The sequence below is a fragment of the Marmota marmota genome, unplaced genomic scaffold, assembly GCF_001458135.2.
Source record: "Marmota marmota marmota unplaced genomic scaffold, marMar, whole genome shotgun sequence".
Lineage (NCBI taxonomy): Eukaryota > Metazoa > Chordata > Mammalia > Rodentia > Sciuridae > Marmota > Marmota marmota.
In genome coordinates, this window is record NW_026000048.1 from 7274629 (window position 1) to 7283841 (window position 9213).

General features: G+C 46.4%; 1 protein-coding gene across 3 annotated transcripts in view; it reads right to left on the minus strand.

Annotated features, from left to right (window-relative positions):
- The window catches only part of Sfmbt2 (Scm like with four mbt domains 2), a 218742-nt gene extending 216065 nt beyond the window's left edge, over positions 1–2677 (minus strand). Inside the window, exon 1 of one of the 3 annotated variants that reach the window (XR_007351090.1) lies at positions 2523–2673. The gene's annotated coding sequence lies outside the window, so the exon portion shown is untranslated. Of the gene's footprint in view, positions 1–2522 lie in introns of all 3 variants that reach the window. The other 2 variants (XM_048812649.1, XM_015495184.2) reach the window with 2 other exon arrangements.
- Positions 2678–9213: the final 6536 nt, after the last annotated feature.

Here is a 9213-nt window from a genome sequence, read left to right on the forward strand (position 1 = left end):
GGGGGGGCGCGTCTGGGTTCGCGCGTCTTCAATCGCTCAGCCTCGCCGCCCAGGTGGGAGGGAAAACCTGCCTTAGGGTCTCCAATCCCGGTGCTGATTGCCCCTACACCGCTAGGGAATCAGACCCTTCGACCCCACAGCGTCCAGCTAAGTGACCCTGTAGCGCACCCCCTCCTTGTGGGCCCCTTTAAATGCCCCGAGACCATGTTGCTGCGGTAACTGTAGACCTAGCCAGCACTGTCCTTTTAACCATCTCATTTAAAAACGTCTGCCAGCGCTTGGCCACTGCACGATCGGAAGACGGTTCCCTGGACCTGCCCTCGCCTAGCTCTGGAGAAACCGTGCGACCACCGCGTGGCTCCCGCCCCCCTTCCCGGGTCTTTTCCGTTGGCACTGCCGCGCGTCCAGCGCACGGCCGCTGCGTCCTGGACACGGGCGACCCCTGTCGGGGACCTCCGTTCCTAACTAAAACGACGTTCCCGCATTCCGGGTGACTCTTCTCCGAGCTCGGGTTTGCGAGCGTTCCTTACGACTCCCCTAACTGGGTCTGGTTTTGTGTCCAAACTGCATTCCCGGATCCTCCCAGGCCCAGTAAGAGGGCTTTTCCAGAGCACTTCGCAGCCTATTTACACCCCAAGGATAAAGCCTTGCCCACGCTCCCGCCAAGACTGGAGGCGCCCCTCTTGGCTTGCCTTCTGTGCCCAGCCTGAGCAAGGAAGGATTTCCTCCCAGAACGCTGTCCCTCAACCCACCCCCCACATTCCCTAAAGCGTCAAACCCAAAACTCAACAGGGCAAACCCTCACACTGACCCTAAAACGCCTTTCAGCTGAGGTCCGCGTGCCCCCACCCATGTACTCCTGCACTTTCGTCCTCCGCCACCCGCAATGGTCCCTAACTTCCCACCCGAGCGCGAAGCAAGAGCCCACCACTAAATGAAGCCCACACAAAATCCCACTGATGTCTGCAGCCCCATTGCACCCAATACTCTGGCCAGTCCTTTTAATAAGTATCTCCTTGCTCCGTCTAATCGAAGGTTTACTCGCACAGGATCCAGCACACAGAGGGAGAGAGCGAGCTTGTCTCCTAGAAAGCTGAAATAAATCATTCCGTCTGCCCTCATGTATTTTGCACCACGTGTCAGCAGTTTGTCACGTCAAATCGTGGCAGGGTCTGGTTCCGCGACGCACATACAAACATTTACGGTGGATCTCTGTAACACCTCCCCCGGCAACTGCACCTACAAGGCGTGTACACTAATCCACAGACACCGGTGGCAGTTGCGCTTGGTTGCCCTCGTCCCGGCTGGAGGCACCCCTCCACCCTTTACCCTCTAGCAATGGACTTGACATACAGACTTTAACCACGGAAAAAACTGGGGCAACTCGTTCCCTTTCTTTTTTCCCACTTAATTCGCTAAAGCGGCTCCTGGGGTAACCAAAGAGACTCAAAATTCAGGCGTGGCCACTTCAGTTGGGTTTTTTCCCACCTCAAAACCTTTATTTTCAGTTTTTAAAAGCCACCTTAGCCCGCCATATTGAAACCGGCACCGTGTCTAAAGACTCCTTCCCCGCTGTTGCTGCGCTTCCAAGAAACACAAGTACAAATGGGGCTCTGGAGGTGCATCTGGCCACCCGAATCAACCACTTCCCACCCCAAAGAATCTCCCTTCCCTGGCTAATCCCCTTCCACCGCTTCGGGTCGAAATCAATAAATATATCTAGCAGTTCATACAGTTGCTTTTTGGAGAATTTCAGCAAGACATATGCATATTTAAAAATAAACTCCAGGGCTGGATTGGGTAGTAATTTTGAGAAGAGGTCTGATAAGAGTAGACAACAGGAAAGCCCCAAGTGACATGATATTACTTTAAGGGGGGAAAAATGAACAAAAAGATCATCCTCGCTGGAGCACGCTCCGAAACTACTACTGACAATTTCATTTCAGTGACACAGGCAAATGCCTCCAAGGGGCGATTCCAAATGTCTGAACGATGTTTTTCCCCTTTGCTGATCTCCAGTCTCCCTTCCCCACCACCTCCTTCTCCCCAAACCTCCAAACACACACCAAAAGGGGTCTCGGGTGCGGAAGAGACTGGGGAGCGCAGGGTAGTAACAGGGACTGCTTCATCGCTAAAAGGAGTGCACAAACGAGAAGGGTGGGTGGCGGGAGGGGACAGGCTGCACCCGGAGGAAAGAGGACACTTTGCAACTCTGGACCGACTCCCGCACGGCCGGGCTTTTCAGAGCCCAGGAGTCTCGGGGGAAGGCGACAGAGGAAGCAAAAAATGACAACCCAGAGCGCAGAGAGGAGTTTGAGGCTTCGCTCAAGTGCTGTCGCTTTCTTCTCCAGCCCTTCTCTTTGGCTGTTTTTCTCCTTCCTCCCCCAACACCCACCCGGCTTGCTTAGTCTTCCCTTTTTTTCACCCCGCGAAGCTAGCAAAAAGACGCTGACCGGCGCACTCAACCTGCGGGCCGGAGGTCTGATCGCGGGCCGAGGGCAGTAGCTGGAGCTGCGTCCTACCTGATGAAGTTTGTTCCGCCCTCGGCGGGGACCCTGGCCCCGGAAGTCTCCGGAAAAGGCGCCGGCCTCGCTCGCTCGCCCGCCCTCGCCTCCCTGGTTCACTCGCTCCCAGCCCGCCGCCTCCCTCGCGCGCCGGCTCAGGTCCCTCCAGCTCCCACTACAGCCTCATTCCAATATGGCATCCTCTCTGTGCGCATGCCCGGCACTCTTTTTTAAGATTTTTTTTTTTTTTCTGTGCAGTGAACTCCTTCAACGACCTTTTCCAGCGCTTGCAAAATGTCTTAAGCCAATTAGCCTGCAATTCGTGATCGACTCCTTCTTCTGCCCCCGTCGCGACATCCCCTCCACTCTTAGGCACACAGACACCCTCCCACGCCGGCACAATTCACGCCACGCGGCTCCCTCCAGCCCTCTCCCCTCCCTCCTTTCCTTTAGCTCCCTCCATACACGATCTGTAGAAAGTTCACATTGCTAGCATTTCCGCACACCCATTTGCAGCGACAACTGTACAAACTCCACATTTCCTTGGCCGCTGTTTTGTTTTCTGATTTGCGATCCCTCAGTGGACCAAGTGCACAAACTTGCGCTTTATCCGCCCGAGATCGTTCAAAGTGGGGAGAAATGCAATCCCAAGAACAACTCGGCCCCGCCCGCTCCACCCTCTCGTACTATTAAATCGAGACTCTCTATAGGGATTTTAACGTTTCTTGATTCTTTGCGAAGGACTGGAGAAAACTGGGAGAGGTTTTCTAAGGGAACTTGCCACAAGGACCAGGAAATTAAGTTGGGGCTGTCCGAGAGATCTGCCTGGCGGGACGCTGGTAACAGGGCTCACCACGCGGCTCGTGGGGCACCTGGTCAGGACTGGTTCTCATCGGGGGGAGAAGAATCCCTGCCGGAGCCCGAGGTGGGGGGAGGGGGAGAGTGGCCCTCAGGCCATCGTCTGGAGTGCAGCCCGGTGTTGGGCTGAACGTCTGCGGGGCTCGTGGACATTTTGTTCGGTACATGGTAGAAGGACACAGAGGAGCTCCCCAGGCCTTGGGCACAATAGCTGGGCGAAGTCAGAACGAAATGTCCCCATGCGGAAAAGGTGGCGACACCCTGGTAGGCAAGACCGACAGTTTAGGAAGAGGGCTTTGCCTTAACTGGGGAGCAGCTGGAAGATGCTGGTGTGGGGCTGGATTATATTCGCCTAGAAAATAGAGAACGGACACTTTTGCTCTGTAAAATTCCCCAGTCTCCGAATTCCTAGTCCAACTATTTCTCTAGAACTCCTCTCGCGGTAAAACCCCGCCTTTCCCCCAAACCAGAGGGTCTCCGAGGCACCCATAGGTTTTCCTGCCTTCCCTAGCTCTGCCAACCCACTATGGTCCACGGGCCACCTCACCGTGGTGCCCTAAGGAGAGGTGGACTATCCAAAAGGTTGGAGATGGCCGGTGGAGTGAGGGAAACAGATATTGATGGCTCAGTACCGGTCTCAAATAAGTGCTCTCTCTGATGGCAGGACCTGAGCTGATCTAAAAGAACAACGGAGAGATGTGCCTAGAAACTACCCTCAACACTCTGGGACCCACCGGAGGACACTGCCAACAAAAAGATTGGAGGAATGGGGAGATCCAGGACGGGTGGTGGCAGCCACAAGGGCCCACGCACCACCAGTCTAGAGAAATCCCATCTCCTTACATCTTAGAGAACTCTTTGCGACGTCTAAAGCGCCTTCCCTCCACCAGTCACTCCTCCATTTGACACAGAAGCCACCTGAGACCCAAAAGAGAGCCACTAGATTAAGGTTGCGTGCTGCGCGGCACAGTTTAAACACCAACGTTACCCCACACACACCCCTGCAGCTTCCCACTGTCCAACTCTTGGAGACACCAAATCGTATCCCTGAGCTCTAGGCGCCTGAAATTACCAAAGGCAAAGACTCCTCAAATCAACCGTCCCCAGTTCCTGCACATGAATCTTCCCAACTGTACCCCGGGAACTGCCTCCTTCAGAATCCCGAGGTGGTTCTGGTGGACCCTGATGGACTGGCTGTGAGCGACTTAAGAATCCAGAGTGTAAGCTCCAGACACCCTACAGGACTCTAAGCCCTGGCCAGGTCTCAGACACCCATCTTCTCTTCTCGCTCCTTCCACTCAGTGGGAACCGCCAGGAGGGAGAGAAGAGGGTGGAGGGGAGGGAGAGGGGACAGAGTCATCCCTCAAGGACATACAGCGTGGAAGTCCCAGCCTGCAAACCAGCCTTGGAGACCCGTGTCACCGCCTTAAGCACTGCCCAAGCGCAAGGCGCGCCGCGGGAGTAATGGCCCTGAGCGCAGATCCTCTGCTCCAACTCCCTGCAGCTCAGGCTTGGGGCCGTCTGAGAGCGTCGGGAGGCGCCACTCCAGCGTGGGTCTCAGACCGCGGGCCTCGCTTCTGGCCCAGGGGCTGGATTCCTAGAGGGCTCCTGTTCCGAGGGAGATGGAGTTTTTCCTCTCCAGGAGCTGTGCGATTAGAGCTGCAACCAGCCATTGCGCGGTCTCCAGTCTTGTTTACCAGTTTTAAGTCATTGTTATGCACGGAACGTTATTTTATCAAAATAGACACAAATGCAGAAGAACACCTGATCCCAAACTCAATGACTGTATAAACATTATTCTACCTGATTGCTTCAATGTAGTTGAGTAGTCTCTTTATACAGTTAGCACTCAGACCCCAGGAAAATTTTTCCTGTGGGTCTAGAAAATGTGGTGGAGGATGTTTATTTATTTTGACCTATCGTGATTAAGAAATAAAATTTTGGAGCCACAGACACAATAGTTGTAGTGTCATCATAAAGCATCTCGACATTGCTTATTTTGAACCGTCTCAGAGTTCAGTTCCCATCTACTTTTTCCATTACTTTTTTTTTTTTGCACGTATGACTTTTTGAAGATTCCTTGGCTTTATGTTTTGCGTCCTCCCTCCAATCTCCTTTATCCAAGGACACCAATGAGGCAAATGAAAATTGGTTAGGAGATTCTCTGAGGCAATTAAAATGGCCCCTTCATCCCACTCCAATACCTTCTAACTTTTATTTTTATTTCAAAACCAGACACTTTAGGGACATATATAACCAGATGTGGGATCCACCTTAAATCTATTAAAAAAGAAAAAGAAAAAAAAATCTACCATAGTCAACCAACAATAGAGCACTGGTAAAAACTGAATGTTTTTGCAAAGTAAAGAATGCATAGGGCACTCCAACTCAGAGGAAGTTAACCTTGTAAATCTTGTGATTAACATGAGATTTCTCTAGGTATCGTTAACATTTGCTGAAAATATTTCCCCAAATAAGTCTTTGATCACACCAACTAATTATAAATGTGATTACATTCCTAAACTGTGGTTAGATCATGAATTTTATCATTTTCAAAATGCAGCTATAGATCTAATTTATGCCTTCAAAGGAACTTTGTAATTCTTTTATATAAGTGAGGCCAAATTATACAAAATATTAAAGTCATTTTGTTAATTGTCATATATTTAGGTACTATTCCACTTGTTTGGTGATACAGCATAAAATAGGAACTTACCAGTTGAAAAGTTTCTCATAATTTGTGTATTCCTAAGTATTATATTATAAAAACTTGCAAAAGACTTGAAAAAGTATATGTGTACTATTTATTTTATTTATAGGAGAGACATGTGATTAGTTAAACCTTGTTGCATTATCTTTATGCTAAGAAAAAGGGTTGTTCATGTGCTCATATACAGTCCATGTTTAAGTCATCACTTCCAACCAAGAAAAGCAAATTTCCTAAAAAAGATGAATCAGTGTAAAAGACTTGAATATAAAGACTCTCTGGTGAGGTATTAAACGTAGTAGCTTCACACAAAAGCAGGAAAGGGGGAAGGTAAAAAACAAATATTTGAAGAATTTGTGTAATCTTTTATTTACTAGAGGCTTTAAACCAAAACTTGTTTTCTTTTAGCCTACATAAGATAGTATTTTTCCATTTACCTCCTAAGGTCACTAAGAGTAATCTAAACATACACACCTCTGTTATTTTTTTACCCTTTTTCCTTATCCCCTCTCCCCAAAGTCTTTGGCCAATGTATGGGACTCCAATGACCTCCATCACTTTGTCATCAGTAATGCCTGTGGTTTCTCTGACCTATTCCCCCCCACACACACCATGGGTGAAAGGGGGAATTGGACTAGATGTTCTACAAAGTCTTTTAAGACCCTAAAGAATGCTTAGCAATCTGCCCACTAAAGTCACAAATTACTTTCTATAATATTCTAACACTAACTCTGCCTATTCAATATAGCAAAAATGTAAACTCTGGGGTCACAGAGAGCAAAATAAAATCAAGTAAACAAATCTATAGGAAAAGGATGTTAGGGACTTCTTTACCTCACTGTCTGGCAGTGAAGGTGTTGCTCAGGTTATATTTGTCCCTCATTTAGGTTACTATTATGTCTTTGCATTTAATGTATGTCTTTTGTGTTGCCCATAAAAGTGTCTGGAGCTAAGTTGAAAATACCTGTGAGAGTCATTCTGAAAAAAAACCTGAGGGAAAGATGGCTTGTTGATATGACTTAAAAGGTCTTAATGAACCAGGCAAGCTGGTGCAAGCCTATAATTCTAGCAACTCAGGAGGCTGAAGCAGAGGATCACAAGTTCAAGGCCAGCCTAGGCAGTTTAGTGAGACCCTTAGTAACAGCAAAACACTGTCTCAAAATAGAAAACACAAAGGACTGGAGATGCAGCTCAATGGTAAAGCACCGTTGGGTTCAATTCTAAGTACCCAAAGAAAAATCATAGTTCTTAATGAGTGTGCTATAGTCATGTCTTGTGGTCCACAAAAACAGAGAGGTTTCTCGTATGTTTCTAGAAATTTCAGAAACTCCCTATTGCTATCACTTCTCATAAGATTTGAAGGTGTTTCAGCTTTCCTTGGCAATATGGGGGGAAAAAAACAGCATAAAGGGCATATTAAAAATGCATCATATCTGAACTCTCCTAGGACATTTATTCAAAGATGGTTTATTACAGATGCACCAGTTTTGACTAATGGCTTCTTTCTGTACTAAGGAAGAACAAGCATCCTGACAAAAAGCACTCCCAACTTCTATGGCTGCTGGCATGTGCATATGGGTGTCCAGTGGCATGTACTTCACTCAGGAATTTTATTCTATGTACAGCATAATATTATATACCTTGGAGCTTCCTTTCCAGCCCTTTTGCCAGCTGGAGTTCAGAGAGGTGAAATGACAGAGGTCATTAAATGGGTAGTGCAGTGTAAGGGCTGGCTCTAGCCTTTCCTTCCTCTCCTCTGTCAAAGACCAGTGAAAGAACAGGGTAGGGGTGGGGAGTCATTTAACACTTAATTTGCACCTAGACTTTATTCTAGGTGTATTTACATACATGATATCATTTAAATATTTCTAGCTTATAATACATATAATGTCCCTTTTAAATGGTGTGAAACTGGTGTAAACATATATTCCTTTATGCATAGGCTGAGTTCTGACCCACTGCCACTGTCACTGGAACATGGTATGTCTTGTTTTTTGTAGTGAAGCTGGCATTGTCTGGAGCCATTTACATTCTCTCATCAAATCCATCATGATCAAAGGTATCTATTGGCAAACACACACACCAGCAATAAACACAGGCAGTTCAGGTCAGAGATGTGACTTGTGACTCTGGAACCATTTTTCCTCTATGTATGTTCACTGGCCTAGATGAGGTCAACTTTGGCAGAGTACAAAAGTATAAAGAGTTCCATAACTCTTTTTTTTTTTTTGGACTTATAAGGTAAAATAGACTAAACAAATTAAAACTAGCAACTGACATCTCATATCAAAAAGTCATTTCATGTAGAAGAACAATGGGCAACCTACGTGCACTTTAGTAAAATTCCAAATTATGATACATGATGATGTATCAGTGTCGGGCACTGTGTAACTCCAGCCTCACTCGTTTCAAAATCCCCAACCTGTTTGTTTTCACTGTATAAATCACTATTTATTATCATGATCAAAAAAGTGACAGTTATTAGATCTATAAAGACTTGCTTTGCAGTGCCATCTACTGGAATCAAATACTGACTTGCTTTCAAATGTTTCTAAATAGCTTTTGTTTGTTTTTAATGAAAGCATTTTGGGAAACACAGGTATCACTGGGGAGGGAAGAATGAGGTCCATACTGTATTTGATTATAGATGATGCTTTGGAAGCTCTAATTATTAAAAAAAAAAAACCTTAAATATGATCATACCAAATAATTCATCCTTTGAATGGTAATTATATAGACCCCTGGATCAGAACTCAAGGACAGGATGGTTTCTGAGCCTTGTCCTCTTCAAAGTGTAGCTCTGCTTTTTTTTTTTTTTTTTTTTTGAAGTCTTTCATCCAAGTAACTTGCATGTTTGTTTGAAAAGTAAAATTTCTTAGCATTTTTTTAAATAAATCATTTAGACTAGTTTAATGGAGAGCTATGAATTTTTTTTTTCCTTATCCACTTGCAGGTGTCTTTGAAATGGATATAGGTTGATGAATTCTTGGAAGAGTTACCTTTATATTCATATCATGAAGAGGAGGAACTCAAAAGATTTTTAACAGTTTTCCAAACCAACTTCTTAAAGAGGTAAATGCTTCAAAATTAGATATAGCAGGAAATTAACTAATCAAAAATAAAAACAAACCTCTGCTTACATTT